Source organism: Periplaneta americana, chromosome 2, assembly GCF_040183065.1.
Source record: "Periplaneta americana isolate PAMFEO1 chromosome 2, P.americana_PAMFEO1_priV1, whole genome shotgun sequence".
In the NCBI taxonomy this organism is placed as follows: Eukaryota; Metazoa; Arthropoda; class Insecta; order Blattodea; family Blattidae; genus Periplaneta; species Periplaneta americana.
Window position 1 is genome coordinate 196175865 of NC_091118.1, and position 17093 is coordinate 196192957.

At 36.4% G+C, this 17093-nt stretch overlaps 1 protein-coding gene across 5 annotated transcripts in view; it reads right to left on the minus strand.

The window, feature by feature from the left end:
- Positions 1-17093, minus strand: part of Mob2 (MOB kinase activator 2) — a 446746-nt gene that overhangs the window by 41137 nt on the left and 388516 nt on the right. The gene's annotated exons all lie outside the window — the stretch shown is intronic.

Genomic DNA, 17093 nt, shown 5'->3' on the forward strand with positions numbered 1-17093 from the left:
AAACGTCTGGATTTAATGTTACTGATTATGTCAGGTGAAGAATACAATGCGTGCAATTCTGTGTTGTGTAACTTTCTCCATTCTCCTGTAACTTCATCCCTCTTAGCCCCAAATATTTTCCTAAGCACCTTATTCTCAAACACCCTTAATCTCTGTTCCTCTCTCAAAGTGAGAGTCCATGCTTCATAACCATACAGAACAACCGGTAATATAACTGTTTTATAAATTCTAACTTTCAGATTTTTCGACAGCAGACCGGATGATAAAAGTTTCTCAACCAAATAATAACAGGCATTTCCCATATTTATTCTGCGTTTAATTTCCTCCCGAGTATCATTTATATTTGTTACTGTTGCTCCAAGATATTTGAACTTCTCCATCTCTTCAAAAGATAAATTTCCAATTTTTATATTTCCATTTCGTACAATATTCTCGTCACGAGACATAATCATATACTTTGTCTTTTCGGGATTTACTTCCAAACCTATCTCTTTACTTGCTTCCAGTAAAATTCCCGTGTTTTCCCTAATCGTTTGTGAATTTTCTCCTAACATATTCATGTCATCCGCATAGACAAGCAGCTGATGTAACCCGTTCAATTCCAAACCCTCTCTGTTATCCTGGACTTTCCTAATGGCATACTCTAGAGCAAAGTTAAAAAGTAAAGGTGATACAGCAGTTAAGATACCGTACTTATCGTTAAAAATGTGACAGTAATTTCATTAAAATTTTGCGATTTTTTTCCCTCGTGTAATGCCATAATCACACGATATCTCCATTCTGATTGGATGATCGTTCACCTTTGCTGGGGCATGTGGATGTCAGGTCAGGAGCCGGCTGGTCGGCATGGGCCCTTCATGGGCTGTCACGCCAAGGATTACATTTTTAATTTAATATGGGTTAACAGTGGCCGGGTAAAGCAACTGGAAGGTCACGGATGATGACGAGATTTTCGCGTTGCCAAAGCTTTCAGAACGACTCGAGGCTCCCTCAGGTTCCTATCACATTGAATATAGTCGCGACACTGTTATTCCCGGCGTGACTCCTCCTCTTTGCTTACGTCTTAGGAAGTGAAGGCTCTATAAAGTCTAGGTAGGTAGTATCGTTCGCCATTTTTGTTCTTTCGTTGCCGAGCTACCATACGAGGAATCTATTTGCCACACCTTTAAACATTATCATGTCGTAGCTCCTATGATAATAAATCAAACGCATTGTATTTCAGCAAATAATTGAGCGGCAAATAACGTCTTCGTGTGCTTTCTGCGAACGTCAACGAAAGAGCCAAAATGGCGGGCGATTATATTAATTATTTATCGAGCCTTAAAAAATGAATAACTTCTTCATCAGCGAATCACAAGATGCACACTTTTAAATGTAGCCGACCTGCGACACGATTGGCTGCCGGAAATTAGAGCGACGGGACTATAATACCTATCGGGTCTTGCTCGGGGTAAAAGCGGTCGGAGAATGGTGCCGATCACACCATCTCTTACTAGTGCCGAGGTAATGGAAGGATGGAGCTCTATCTTCATGCCCCCATGCGCATTCAAGGGGTGTAAAGAGGATGCCTTTACCTTTTGGAAATAATATTTTTTCAACTGCAGATTATCCAGTGTCAAAATTCAACGTGGCCGAGAAATGGCAAAATAAATTTTCCTGGAGCCCTTAATCAGGGACAGAGATCCCTTAAAGTGTCGTTAATCTATGACACAGGACCCACAGCTTTACTTTTTTACATGGTTATTTAACGACGCTGTATCAACTGCTAAGTTGAGTCATGATAGCGAGATGGTATTTGGCGAGTTGAGGCCGAGGATACGCCATACATTACCTGACATTCGCCTTACAGTTGGGGAAAACCTCGGAGAAAAAAATAACCAGGTAGTCAGCCCAAGTGGGAATCGGACCCACGCCAGAGCGCAACTCCGGTTCAGGAGTCAAATGCACTTCCGGCTGAGCTACGCTAGTGGCTGCTTTACTTTCTTTGCAGAGAACACTATCTTTATGATTTTATCGCCCTTCTAAAATCCATCAGTCCCGACTGTTTTCGAACCCGCTAATGTCAGATCTAACGGTCAGCACGGTAACCACAAGACCACCGAGAATGACGGTGGCATTTTAAAACTTCTCTTCCAATTCTTTTCTTCGTTCTTACTTGTATCTTTCAGATTTGTTTTCATCTATTCTTCTAACATTGAGTACGTGTAATTTCAAGGTATTTCGGATTTTTTATTTCTATTTTTGCACTGTGTAATATATTATACCCACCTCTTCGTACGAATCTCATCTCTCTGTTCCTCGAATTCTACTTTTATCTTTTCTAGTTAAGTCCATATTTTTTAGCCGTACATAGACAGGTGCTGCCATAAATTTCCAAAACGTCAACTGTATTTATATTCGTATTATTTTTGAAGATGTTTCTGATAGTACTGCAAACACTTTGGTATGTATGTAGTTCATGAAAGATTTCACTCTCTTTTTAAGCCATGTGTCACAACCTGGTATATTGTACATTAATCTCGGACCAGAGTGTTGCATAGCAAAATCGTTCACTTAAAATTGACTAGCTTAATGACAAGCTTTGTGTTGCATATATATTTCTTTTGCACACATGTAATGTAATGTCAAGCGATGTTGTCACGTTTTGATCGTAAAGATTATCCCTAGTTACAATTTATTTTTATATCGATATCAATACATTGATTTCTACCACCACCAACCACTGTGCATACATTTTAAACTATAAGACGAATTTTCATTAAAACTGAAATCAAACTTACTAATATTTTTGTCGTTATCAATAAACTTTATATACAACACTGTTTTATACTCCGCGTGGAGCAGATTTGAGAAAGTCAATTAATTACAAATGCTCCTTGTGAAGGTCTACTCAATAAACAAACTCATTTTAACTCTTCAAATGAAAGCATCGTCTTTGACATCGGCTGGGTATTAGTTGAAAGCTTCGACTAGGATTCAAGGTCTACCGTACGAAGGGCATATGCAATAGCAAAATATATTAAATACCTCTGCAGTAACAAACCTAAAATAGAATTATTTATATAGAACTAACACATTTCTTTATTTATTTATTTCAAAACGAATAATGCTAGCCACAATTTGTTATACCTTAAATGTGGAGTATCTTTGGGAAATTACTAACCTCTATAGCAAATTGAAAATTCTTCATTTATTCGGCTGAAAATTCACTTAATGACCAGTTTTTAACGTCAAATTAAGCAGGAGTTTTGATTCCCTGTCACGAGATGCGCAGATATTTATTCTTTATTCTGTATATATTTCTGCAGTGCCTGGGAAAAGTGACATAAGTCAATTTCCACAAACCTTTTTTGATAATTTATTGACAACTTACGGAACATCTGCTCGCTTGGAAAAAGAGACATAAGTATTTCTCCCATTACAATAATTCATACAGAAAAAAATCAAATCGACATAAACCAGTGTAAATTGTCAATAAATTATCAAAAAAAGTTTTGTGGAAACTGACTTATGTCACTTTTTCCAGGCACTGCAGATTTATTGTCATTAAAATTATTATTCTTTAGAGATCCAGTTGTTTCCAATTTGTTTACCAGTTCCAGTATTGTGTTTCTTTGGGGGGATTACGAACACCAAATTCTCTCTGATATGCCCTTTGAGTAGTTGTAATTGAATTCGTAATCCAGTATTGCTTCACAAGGAAGAGCCGTTGATTTAATGTGTAGTGCATTTTCAGTGACTAAAACAAAATGTCAAAAACAGCTGCCAACAAGAAGGAATGAACATTACTGAATAACAGTCAATTTCTTCATTGCAATAATCCATCTATTTCAACTTCACATGTCTGAATAGATAAGTATTCATAAATATAAAATTATTAACATTTTGTGAGCGAATTTTAGAGATATATTATTTACATTTTTATTTTATTCACGAAACAGTCCTAATAAATGTCATTCTAGGTCTGAGCTTTTTCAGATAAATTTCAGACCTCTTGTGACATTACTATAGATAATTTGTATTATAAACTATCAGTACTTCCACAAAGGGTAAGAAACAACGAGAGTAAAGGATTCTGTTTTGAGATCGCCTTGCTGTCGGCGGACTCCATACCGCACAATACAGAATTCTGAAGGTCAAGGTGACCAGGGTGATGGCATGGTTACGTAACACATCACTATCCGCGGTGGTTCCTTGGCCTTCATAGTAACAAAAATGAAACCTGATCTCCTATTATCTGAATCCGCGGTGCAAAACTGTTTCAACCTTCGGCAGTCAACTTGTACACCAGAGATGGGTGATTAGGCCTATATGTGGTCTTTGACTAACAGCATAGACTGTCTCTGTGAAAACCATACCTGCACTCCATCCAGAGGAAATTTTTCCTTCGTTATGAGCCACGAAGTCTTTTCGGTGCTTGCTTTGCAAGGAATGGTCATTATACTTATGATGGTCACGATGAATAAAAATAAATCATTTTTTCCAATGGCCCATCAGTTGGTAGAGCAGCTGGTTACGGATTGGACGGTCCGGAGTTCGATCCCGAGTGGTGACGGGATTTTTTCTCGTTGCCAAACTTTCAGAACGGCTCCGAGGTTCACTCAGCCTCCTATAAAATTGAGTACCGGGTCTTTCCCGGGGGTAAAAGGCAGTCAGAGCGTGGTGCCGACCACACCACCTCATTCTAGTGCCGTGGTCATGGAAAGCAGGGGGCTCTACCTCAATGGCCCCCAAGTGCCTTCATGGCATTTGAAGGGGATACCTTTACCTTTGCCTTTTTTACCATTTCACGAAGTACTTCATTCCGAAACGTACTCCGTAAATGCGCCCGAACTATTATAAATTCCTCGAAGGTGCTACGTTTGCCGAATGGCCAGATCGTAGGTTTTCCATATCGCAGTCCAGGGTTGGAATTCCGCCGAGTAAAAATGAAATTTTTGATGGAAAAATACTGGTTTTATTATAATATTTCACCATTTTTTAAACACTATGACCCACAATACGACATAGGTGGGAAAAATCGCAATGCCATAATACGCCCATGGATTTGGCCCAATGGAAAATTATAGCTATCATTCTCACATGTATTATTTGTACAGGCACATGTGTTGACAAAATTAATTTAGAAAATTTGCACTTTCATATTCTAATTGATTTGAACAAGGATTCATATGAATCTTTGGTTGTAGAATCCGAATATGCCTTCGGAATTGCTGTATCACGTAAGGTTTTTAAGATATTTTAAATTCTATATAGGATTTTTTCATATTTTTATGCTTTTAGTGTTCTCATTTTTTTTTTCAGGGAAATTGTGTAATAAATTAGTGGCTGTGCTGATTACATTCTGTATTTTAATGTAATATACAGTGGAACAAGTTTTCAAAAGAATGTGTTTCCATGGTGACTGGTCTACTGGATAACTACGAGAATATGGGTTGTAAAGCGTCACTGAAAATTCATTTTTATACTCGCACCCTGACTTAAAAAAAAAAAAAAAAAAAAAAAAACTGTGGTGCTTGTAGCGACGAACATGGTGACATCCTTACCATGGAGAGCCGTTACCAAGGTCACTGAAACCCTTCAAGGAAGGGTGATTGATTACAGTTGGTTTATTTTTAGAGAGACGAATGAGACAGCTTACAAAAGGAAAGCATTGTCATCCCATTTTGCGGAAGGGAATTGTCATTAAACATTGCAAATACTAATATCTTGAATTAGTGTGAATTATTTTAGTGCCTTTGTTGGTTTATATGAATTTTTATGTTACTAAGAAAACTTTCGTGGGTCCTGAATGTTATGTTTATATTTTAAAATGGTAAATGTTTGCCAATATTTTATTACTGTCTCTGTGTTAGTGCTGTATATCTAGAAAATATGAGGTGATAGAAAGAGAAGGCTTTTTTCATTGAATTCTGCACCCAAACGTTAGGTAAAACAACTCATTTTCAAACCAGATACAGGGAAAAAGTTGCAATATGTTGACGTGTTATTATTAATGCATAGATAATGAAGGGGCACGCGGTAGCGTCGCGGTTAAGGTGTAACGGTGCAAACCGTAAGGTCTCTGGTTTGATTTCCAATGGGACCATGAATTTTATTCTTTATATCTAATCCTCCCGGCCACACTTTACTCAGCCTCTAACAAATGTGAGTACCGTACCGCGGGTATTTCTTTGAGGAAAAGGCGGCACATAGGACTGACTTCTCTACTAAATAGGGGAGAAATGGATACAGTGAGACAGGGAGAATAGTGAGACATTTTTTATTAGATGGTAAATTTTGATGTTGAAATGTTTGTAACAGTGGAGTTGTATGTTCCATGAGTAAAGTAACAGTATTTTCATACTCGATTTGATTCTAGTTATAAAGGTGAGTGATGAAAAAATAATTCGTAATTTTTCACTCTGGAAGTAAAATTTTGGCTTGTGTGTAATGAAAGTTATACAGGATATACAAATTAAATATAAATATGAATGCTTTGTTACCTAATACTATGGTATTTGACGTTATGTTTTGCAAAGTTTCGTCTTTCTTGTTTTGATTTTGAAGTGATGGCGCCATTTTTAAATGAACTATGCGTAAAGGGAACAGTGAGACATGCCATTGAAGGGTATACTGAGACGTCTCACTGTTCCCATTTACCAATGATTTGCAAAAATAAACTGTAATTATATTACATTTACCGGTAACTAACATTAAAAATGAACATACTAGTAACCAATTTAGGAACTATAGCTTAAAATAATGGATACATTACAGTTTAATGGTTTCTTAAATAAAAAATTATTTACAAAATTTAAAGAAAAATATTAAAAATAATAAAGAATTAAATTAAATTCTTATAATTATAAGCTTTGTTGTCACCAAAAATTCATTTTATTCTTTAGAAAAAGTTTGAAAAGTCATGGAAAATTCACTTTTCCAAATGTTCCAGATGTTTCAATGTTTTCGAAGTCAGACATCAAAATGATTCTAAATAAGTCTACAGAACATGGCAAGATAAAGAGACAGCAAGCTTTCTTTTCTTTTGAAATAAATGTAAATCATTTCAATGTCCGTTAATAGACACTGGTGTCTCACTGTACCCTCCTGAATGGGAACAGTGAGACATTTGCATTTTTTTTTTACAAAAACGCATTGTATATTATGTCCTTTATCTATTAACATTTCTGTTTATGTATTACTGTACTTCATGTTTTAATGTATATTTCTATTGCACTTGATTTTAAAAATACTTGAAATTTCACTTGCATACATATGTCTTAATATTTTGTGTCTCACTGTACCCACTGCTCCCCTACTCTAATGCGGATTGCCTTAATCTCCAAGCCACCTTGCGGGCCGTCGTGGCCTGTAATGGGATGACTTTATAGATACTAAATATGAATAAGAATAGAATCTCCTAACAGTTTAGGAGATCGACAGACAGATCGCAAGCCCATAATCACTTTTTCGGTAGATATGGGATGCTGTGAAAATTCCAGCAAACATTTCTAAATCAATTTTTTTTTGTATGATCACCATACAGAGTGATAAAGTCTTTCCCTGATAAACATTCATTACTGCAAAAGTACGCCAGATACAATGCACACATTTCAACATGCTCTTTGTTTGTTGCACGGTGAACGTCTAATCGACATTCGATTTCATACCAACATCTCAATTTTCCGACCCCAAAAACCGAACATTGTATCTGTTGACTTTTTCCGTACTACGTGATATCACGAATGCGCCTGGGATACAGGATTCGCAACATGAAGATAATCCCACAACAGAGAATCTGATATCGCACATTCGTTAATCCTGCTACGTAAACTAGTCTCGTCGTCATGGTAGTCTGGCGTTCTTGCAAGGCAACAAATAGCAAGAAAAGACCCTTGCTGAGGTACCAGCACACATTCGTTTCGCGTAGTTGTATTTGCATGGGACTGTACCTCAGAGCCAAGGTTGTTACTTCACGGCGGTGACAGTCGTGGGCCGCTTATCTTGAGCAGGAAATGTGGCCCACACATCAAACTACAGGGGCCCAATTACGCAACCACATGCACAAAACAAACCTGTAACTCTTCAACTTGGTATGGATAGGGTGTTTAAATTTACAAGACTAAATGAGCTTGAAGAAAAGAAAAAAGAAGTATAAACTATGACGTCTGTGGTTAAATGTTTGCATATTTAACGTCACCGGTCGAAGGCGAGAGTGATACAGAAGAGGCAGCTTTCTGTCCTATCGTAGTGCTATAGCTATTACTGAAACAAAGAAGTGACTCTTAAACATAAATACTTTCAAAGCATTTTGAGACTACTACTACTACTACTACTACTACTATTGATAAACTTACTTTCTGGCTTTTAAGGAACCCGGAGGTTCATTGCCGCCCTCACATAAGCCCGCCATTGGTCCCTATCCTCAGCAAGATTAATCCAGTCTCTACCATCATATCCCACCTCCCTCAAAGCCATTTTAATATTATCTTCCCATCTACGTCTCGGCCTCCCCAAAGGTCTTTTTCCCTCCGCCTCCCAACTAACACTCTACATGCATTTCTGGATTCGCCCATACGTGCGACATGCCCTGCCCATCTTAAACGTCTGGATTTAATGTTCCTAATTATGTCAGGTGAAGAATACAATGCGTGCAATTCTGCGTTGTGTAACTTTCTTCATTCTCCTGTAACTTCATCCCTCTAGCCCCAAATATTTTCCTAAGAACCTTATTCTCAAACACTATTGATAAACTCCAATAATAAATAAATAAATAAATAAATAAATAAATAAATAAATAAATAAATAAATAAATAAACCGCATCTCGCTAAAAAAAATTCCACAGAAGCCAGACAACCTAGTAGTTGATACAACGTCCAATTTATTGAATTTCATTATAGTCTGTGGGCACAAATATGTACGATCGTCGAAGTTACAAATTTTTAAATTGTTTATTTTGCTGTAGGGTGTCACACAATGGCAGTTCTTCGAGATAGGGATATTGTTAATAAACTGCACAAGTTCCAGAATGTATACAGAACCTTTGGTCGGGAAGCAAGAAAAGACCCACAGAATTCATGTTACAGGGCAATGATGTAATAAGTCCATCGGGTCGAGTCGGAATGGAATTTTGGCAAGATGCGCCACCAGTACCCTCCTAACGCTTGTACGAGTATCTAACTCTAACTTAAACCTAAGAACAACACAAACACCCAGACTATACATACCAAGAAACAATTCCTAACTAAGAAAAAGTCCTCGGCACAGTCGGGAAACTAACCCGAAATCTCCTAGTTAGGAGCCAACGTCGCTAACTACTAGATCAAGAGACTGACCCTACAGAGGAATAACATCTCCTGTATTATTTTTATGAAAGTCAAAAAATTTGTTGAAGAAAAATGTAGTCTTCGGAAATGAAATTACTGGGCTGAGTTGCTAATATTTCTTATTAACAGTAGATCATAAACCAAAGGAAGATACAAGAAATGAATGGAAGATATAAAAGCTGACGGAAAAAGTAAATAACAAAGAATAAAACAGGGAAATCACGTGGAACGAACGGTCAGTGCAAGGCTACCGAAAGTGACGTGCGAATAGATACCACCCAACGAAGAAAAGAGACGTAAGAGCGAAAAGGTTTTTTGGATGAATGACTTCAACTGTTAGAAAGAGAATGGACTGCAGAAATGCAATTCTTGGAAGATTATTATTATTATTATTATTATTATTATTATTATTATCAGTTGTTGTTGTAGTAGTAGTAGTAGTAGTAGTAGTAGTAGTAGTAGTAGTAGTAGTAGTAGTAGTAGTAGTAGTAGAAGGAACAGTCAGTTTCTGGTTTAATTATGTGAATTCTAATTGCTTGTAATTTAATACCAATATGTATCCCAATGTGTTTATTATTGTTTTATCGAGTATATTTTATTGAATTATCGGCTTCTGATTTCATGTATTTGATTCTAACAACATAAGTATATATTCCACTGTGTTTATTTTATTACATAAATTTTTATTTAACTGCCTTTTCTGATATCATTACATAAATCGTATCTGTATGTAATTATTTAAATCAGATTCAGTGTATGTTGAAATATGTAAGCAAGCATTAATCCTAGATGAGTGTAAGAGAAGACCGTACGGCCATAACTTTGCCAGGTTAAATAAAGCCATTACTATTACTGTGCTCCAACCACGAGAAAGTCTTTGCGGAATGAAACGGAGCGGGGTAATGCTGTGAATGAATGTTGATGTCATAAGGTCACACACGTGGGTACTCGTATCTCTATTGGCTCGCTCTCACAGCACAAACAATAACATTGTTACACACGTATTTATGGGCGGCCGGGTAGCTCAGTTGGTAGAGCAGCTGGCTACGGACTGGAAGGTCCGGGGTTCGATCCCAAGTGGTGACAGGATTTTTTCTCGTTGCCAAACTTTCAGAACGGCCCCGAGGTTCACTCAGCCTCCTATAAAATTGAGTACCGGGTCTTTCCTGGGGGTAAAAGGCGGTCAGAGCGTGGTGCCGACCACACCACCTCATTCTAGTGCCGAGGTCATGGAAAGCATGGGGCTCTACCTCCATGCCCCCCAAATGCCTTCATGGCATGTTATGGGGATACCTTTACCTTTTTTTTTTACACACATATTTATACTACTTTAGTTACAAAATTAGATCACTGTTAATCTCCTGGTTTTTTAATTCCTTCATACAGGAAATAATATATGCAGGAGAGCGCATGGTTTTTAAACTCACGTTATAACGATAATATTATCTACTTCGCTCCAATAGATGACGCAATAGTAAGCACATTCCTTTCACGGTTGATCTCCTGGTTGGAGATCAGTATTAGTATTATTATTATTATTATTATTATTATTATTATTATTATAACAGTAGCAATTGTGCTAGCAGTAGTATTAATAGTTGCAGTAGTAAGCAGAGCAGAGTAGGCCTACCAGTAAGACAGTAGTAGTAGTAGGAACATTAGCAATCGTGCTAGCAGTAGTAGTAGTAGTAGGAGTAGTAGTAGTAGTAGCAGCAGCAGCAGCAGTAATAGTAGTCAGTAGTAGAAGCGGTGGTAATAATAGTAGCAGTAGTGACTTATTGATCGATACTTTTACCTGCAGAGGTTATTCATGGTTGGACGAGAAATGGTCGAAAAACGTTGTTTGACAGGGACAGGGATATTTTACGCTCTGTAAATCTACGGGACGAGCCTTCCAGCTATACCTCTATCCCGAAGAAAGCCATGCCAAGGATTTCATAAACTTTTAAATTCATCGCCCTCTACAGGGCTTGAACCAACAACCCCGGGTACAATTGCCAACTTGGTAACAGTCAGATACTGAGAAAGACGACCTGCAGACATTAGTCACAATCATGGCTGACAAATAACTTTAAAGTGACCGTAATTCAGTTTAGAGCATTTTAGTGATAAAGAACTTCAGTTAGGAAGGCCGACCAAAGACACCAGTTTGCTACGGAGACAGAAAGTAACAAAAAGTCATGACAACTTTTGCGACAACAGATATGGAGGCATGGTTTCGATAAAAAGTATTGTTCCTAGAATGGCGGTAGCCTTGAGAGGATTAATTACATGCTTCGATAAGCAGCAGTTGTCTAATCAGAATTTTAAGCAAATAACGCCTTATTCCACGTCACACGGTCTCCTCCAATTAATTCTACAATTCTACGAAGACTAGGAACTGCAACCTTCGCTCGGAGCGTCCTTCAGTCTGCAGTTATCATAAACATCTAAGTCATTCTGTTTATGTATACTGTATGTGGGATCAAGATTAAACATACATTTAATGTACTCATCCAGCAAATATAAATGAGCCCCTATCTGCTACCAAGGGTTTGAGCACTTGTTCAGTACTAAAGTGAACCATCACTGGACATTCAAAAGTACAGTTTGAGTTAAGTCTAAGCTCCGTCTCATGTGCCTACAGAATTCATAGCCTATTTTCTAAACTGTAGTTCGATTAATTAAAATGTGTCTCAGTGAAACGTACAGCAGAGTCCGTATAGGCCAGTTTCTGTCTGACGCTTTTCCAATTCACTGCGGGCTAAAGCAAGGAGATGCACTATCACCTTTTACTTTTTAACTTTGCTCTAGAATATACCATTAGGAAAGTCCAGGAAAACAGGGACAGTTTGGAATTGAACGGGTTACATCAACTGCTAGTTTATGCGGATGACGTGAATATGTTAGGAGAAAATCCACAAACGATTAGGGAAAACACAGGAATTTTATTTGAAGCAAGTAATGAGATAGGTTTGAAAGTAAACCCCGAAAAAATAAAGTATATGATTATGTCTCGTGATCTGAACATAGTACGAAATGGAAATATTCTTTGAAAAGTGGAAAAATTCAAATATCTTGGAGAAACAGTAACAAATATTAATGCCACTCGAAAGAAAATTAAACGCAGAATAAATATGGGAAATAACTGCTATTATTCGGTTGAGAAGTTTTTATCATTCAGCCTGCTTTCGAAAAAACTCATAGTTAGAATTTATAAAACAGTTATATTACCGGTTGTTCTGTATGGTTGTGAAACTTGGACTCTCACTTTGACAGAGGGACAGAGGTTAAGGGTGTTTGAGAATAAGGTGCTTAGGAAAATATTTGGGACTAAGCGGGATGAAGTTACAGGAGAATGGAGAAAGTTACACAACGCAGAATTGCACGCATTATATTCTTCAGCTAACGTAATTAGGAACATTAAATCCAGACGTTTGAGGCGGGCAGGGCATGCAGCACGTATGGGCAAATCTAGAAATGCATATAGAGTGTTAGTTGGAAGACCTGGGAGAGGAAAAGATCTTTGGGGAGGCCAAGGCATAGATGGGAGGATAATATTAAAATAGATTTGTGGGAAGTAGGATATGATGGTAGGATAGGGACCAATGGTGAGCTTACGTGAGGACGGCAATGAACCCTCGGGTTCCTTAACCCTTAAATTCGCAAAGTATTCTATAGGATACAACAGGTTAATAGGCTATATGCTATAATTTTAATAGGACAATAAAAAACAAATTGGTAGAAAAGTTAAAATTTCACAATACTATAATATTGTACAACATATAAAATATGAACATTGCGATAGTTGTTTTCTTTACAGTCCGACACAGTTTAATAAACTAGTGAGAGAAATGATTTATTTTTATTTATTTAATGCAGGGCTGTAGAGTTTATCTTTAGCCGTGATAATGGCAACATGCAATAGTGTGAGACAAGTAAACAAATCTATACTAATAATAAATCTGTAGCCGAAATTTTTCTGGTAATTTTCGATTTTCCACAAATAATTGGTCCTAACATTTATAATTAACCACCCTGAAACCGAAAATCGCTTTTTTGAAATTTTTGTTTGCATGTCTGTCTGTATGTTTGTTACCTTTTCACGCGATAATGGCTGAACCGATTTATATGAAAATTGGAATATAAATTAAGTTCGTTGTAACTTAGATTTTAGGCTATATGGCATTCAAAATACTTTATTTAAAAGGGGGGTTATAAGGGGGCCTGAATTAAATAAATCGAAATATCTCGCTTATTATTGATTTCTGTGAAAAATGGTACATAACAAACGTTTCTTTAAAAATGATTACGGTACCGATAAGTTTTATTCTTTGAAAAATTTTGATAGGACTGATATTTAATGAGATAAATGAGTTTTAAAATTAAAATAACGCCATCTAAGACGGTGCAATGAATTAAGAACAAATGACTTCGTCTATAAGGGGCCTTGGACAACAACAATCGAAACAGGGGCCTTGGACATCAAGAATCGAAAGCTATTAAACATAGCCTACAGAGAATGTTTCTGTGTTTGTATGAAGTAATATCAGAAGCTAAATTAACCGATTTGTATAATTAATTATTATTTCACCATTGGAAAGTGTAGTTTCTCTAGATGGACATAATGCTATAATGTTATTACAGTAACGTCTGAGTAAATCGAGGACAGGTAAGATTAAAATAGCTTCCTATGCACAGAAAATTTGATAGGCTATTTTGTACATTCGTTTTCTGTATTTCTTAAAATAATATTTATGTACACTCATTTTAATCTCAGAGAATTAACGAACAACGAGCGTGTATTGATTTAATATGCAGTAATAGTACGTTAGCTTAGCAATCCATTATTTTATAATTCATATTTTAATTATGCTCAATTGAATCGTGTTAAAATACATAAAATATATATGCAATAAATGCAATGCAAAACAAATGGGTAATGAGCGAAGCAGATTATCTTGCGCTGTTATAAAAGTTGTTCCCTGGATCAAACGTCCTATTTTAATTATGTAATTACTTTATATTTATTTCTAACAGGTGCAGCGGAGCGCACGGGTACGGCTAGTTTACAAATTAATAAACAAACACTGAGAAGAGTACAAAAATTGTTCATCTCAGCAAGAATAATGGAATATATTTATATTTGGATGGTCATCATCTTCTCTCTTGCTTCCCAGTACTTCTCTACCAGTGTTGTGGAGGACAGATTGGGACAATCCATTAGATGGTCTGAGTCCATTACGATGTTCTGGTTGCAGAGTGGGCAGTTAGGATTCTGGAGTAAACCAATGCGGCATAGATGTTTACCCAAGCAATCATGTCCAGTTGCTAATCGGAATTTGGTAACTGCTTCTCTCCTTGGCCAATCCGGTACCGAAGTTACATTGTCTTTCCATTCAGAGATGCTTATGTTATCTTGCAGAGATTGTTTATGTTTCCTTTACCTTCTGTCTTATGATAGTTGATGCTCGACTGTAGGGTACTTCACAAACATAGGGCAGGATTTTAGTGCTTTTTTTTTTTGCAAGAGAATCAGCTATTTCATTCCCGGCGATACCACAATGGGATGGTATCCACTGCAGGACCACTTTTTTGTTTTGCTCAGTAAGGTTCCTAATTATTTTCCTGCATTCGTGTATATCAGGACAAGGTGGAGAGTTAGAGTTGTTGGTGATGGCGGATATTGCAGCTTGGGAGTCACACAGAATTACAGCATTTGAAAATGTTGATAACCGAGGCAATAATTGTGTGAGAGCAGTTTTTATGGCTCTCACTTCTCCATCAAAGGCAATGTGGTCTTTGCCCAGAGATAGATATGTTGAGAAGAGCCTACAGTATATGCCAGTGCCAGCAGTGTGTGAGAGAAATGAAGTTTTGCCAATTTAAGTATTAAAAAGCATTTTTAAGAAGTTTCGATTTAAGACTCTCAATATTTGTTGAAATATAATCTTAGTAAATTATTTTCATCTTTTAAATAATTACGCAGGCTAGTTAGAGTCGGTGAGAGTACACGCAGATACACTATAGTAATTATGGGGTGAAAATAACAGGTTAAACAACGTACTGAGAGAAAACATTCCAGGATGAGAGAGACCCTCGTCTTCACGGACCATAGTTTGGAAAGCTAAGGTGGAATCCGCAGACAAAACCTAAATAACGCGGAGTTGAATTAAACCTTGATGAAATTTTGATTCAGTTGACCGCAACCTTGAAACTCCAGGCTCTTCAGACAATAAGAGAAGAGAAAATGGAGCAGGTATCACCGGCCAGTGTATCATTAATTATAGATTACAATAGTCATGCACATGAATGACGGATGTAAGTCTGTACACACAAATTGTGGATAAATGAGTAATCATTACACTCATTAATGGATTCAGCCACCTGCGAAATGCACGTGGTCATTAATTAATAATAACCAGAGAGCCCAGCACTGCTATCATTATGGCGTTGTATTAGGCAAACTCGTTCTGTTGTTTACGTGAAAGGTACAGCCTCAAGGTTGGGATAAAGTGTTTCGTCCTTACATTATTTACATAAATAATGCTCGTATAATGTACCAAATTATTAATCACAGTTATGTCACTTATATCTCGTTAAAATTAAGGCGTAATATTTGGAAAGGTGGACTCCATCAAACTTCTGTACAAGAACACACAATTTCTTATTGTCTGGTCCTTCTGTAGTTAGAATACTGTTTGATATAAATATAATCTCTTGAGCCTTGAGAGTATAGTAACTTATACTATATTATACTTCATACATGATTATGATATAAGTAGAGACCCGAAGTATAGTATAGTATACCTGCATTTTTGCCCTAACTATAACCTGCAGAATTTTTTCTGAAATTTCCCCCATGTCAATGGCTTTTTTTTTTAATGTAGAATTATTCTCATTTTAAATTAATAATCCACAACTCATTTTGTAAACTCTCTACAACCTGTAAATGCCTTTGCCTGAAAGAATCTGTAGATATGAAATACCTAGGAATTATTGTTGATCAGCACTTGAAATAGGATAGACAAATCACCTTTTTATGTAACAGGATACGTAAAACAATTTACAAATTTGTAAACCTTCGCCATTACTAGCCTACTCATGTATTACGTTTGGTTTATTTGGCTATAGTTGAATCTGTTATCGAATATGGTATAACTGGATGGGGAGGCATTACAAAAACTGCTCTTCTTCCTCTAATTATGTTGCAAAAACGTATAATCAAAATTTGTTTGAAAAGGCGACTGGATTATCCAACAAATTTGATCCATTCCGAATTGAATGTTTTTAGAATTGACCAAATTTATAAACACTCTTTAATGAAATTCTATCATAAAAATAGAATGAAATTTGTAGCTCAGCCACATGTTCATAATACGAGACGAAATGAAATTCTTAAATTAGTTGAACCTAAATGTTTCACATCTGCTGCTTTACTACACAGTACAAATTATGGTCCACGTCTATATAATTCGATAATAAAATTTCATCCAGAATTGACTACTTTAAGCAATGAAATTTTCAGATCCAGAATTAAAAAATTTATATGACAGACTTTCCTGTACCTATTATATTATGTACCATGTATTGTAAAACAAGTTTATTTCTATCCTAAGTGTATTTTTCTATATTAACTTGGTTATTATATCAACATGACCTGCACTAATTATACTACAAATAATAATTTAATATTATTCCATCAATCTCAACATCGTCTCTTTTTTCACTCAGTTATTACTAGTATTATTATTTACTAAATTTATTATCATCTTTATGTGAGCTTTTTTCTTAAGTATTTTGTC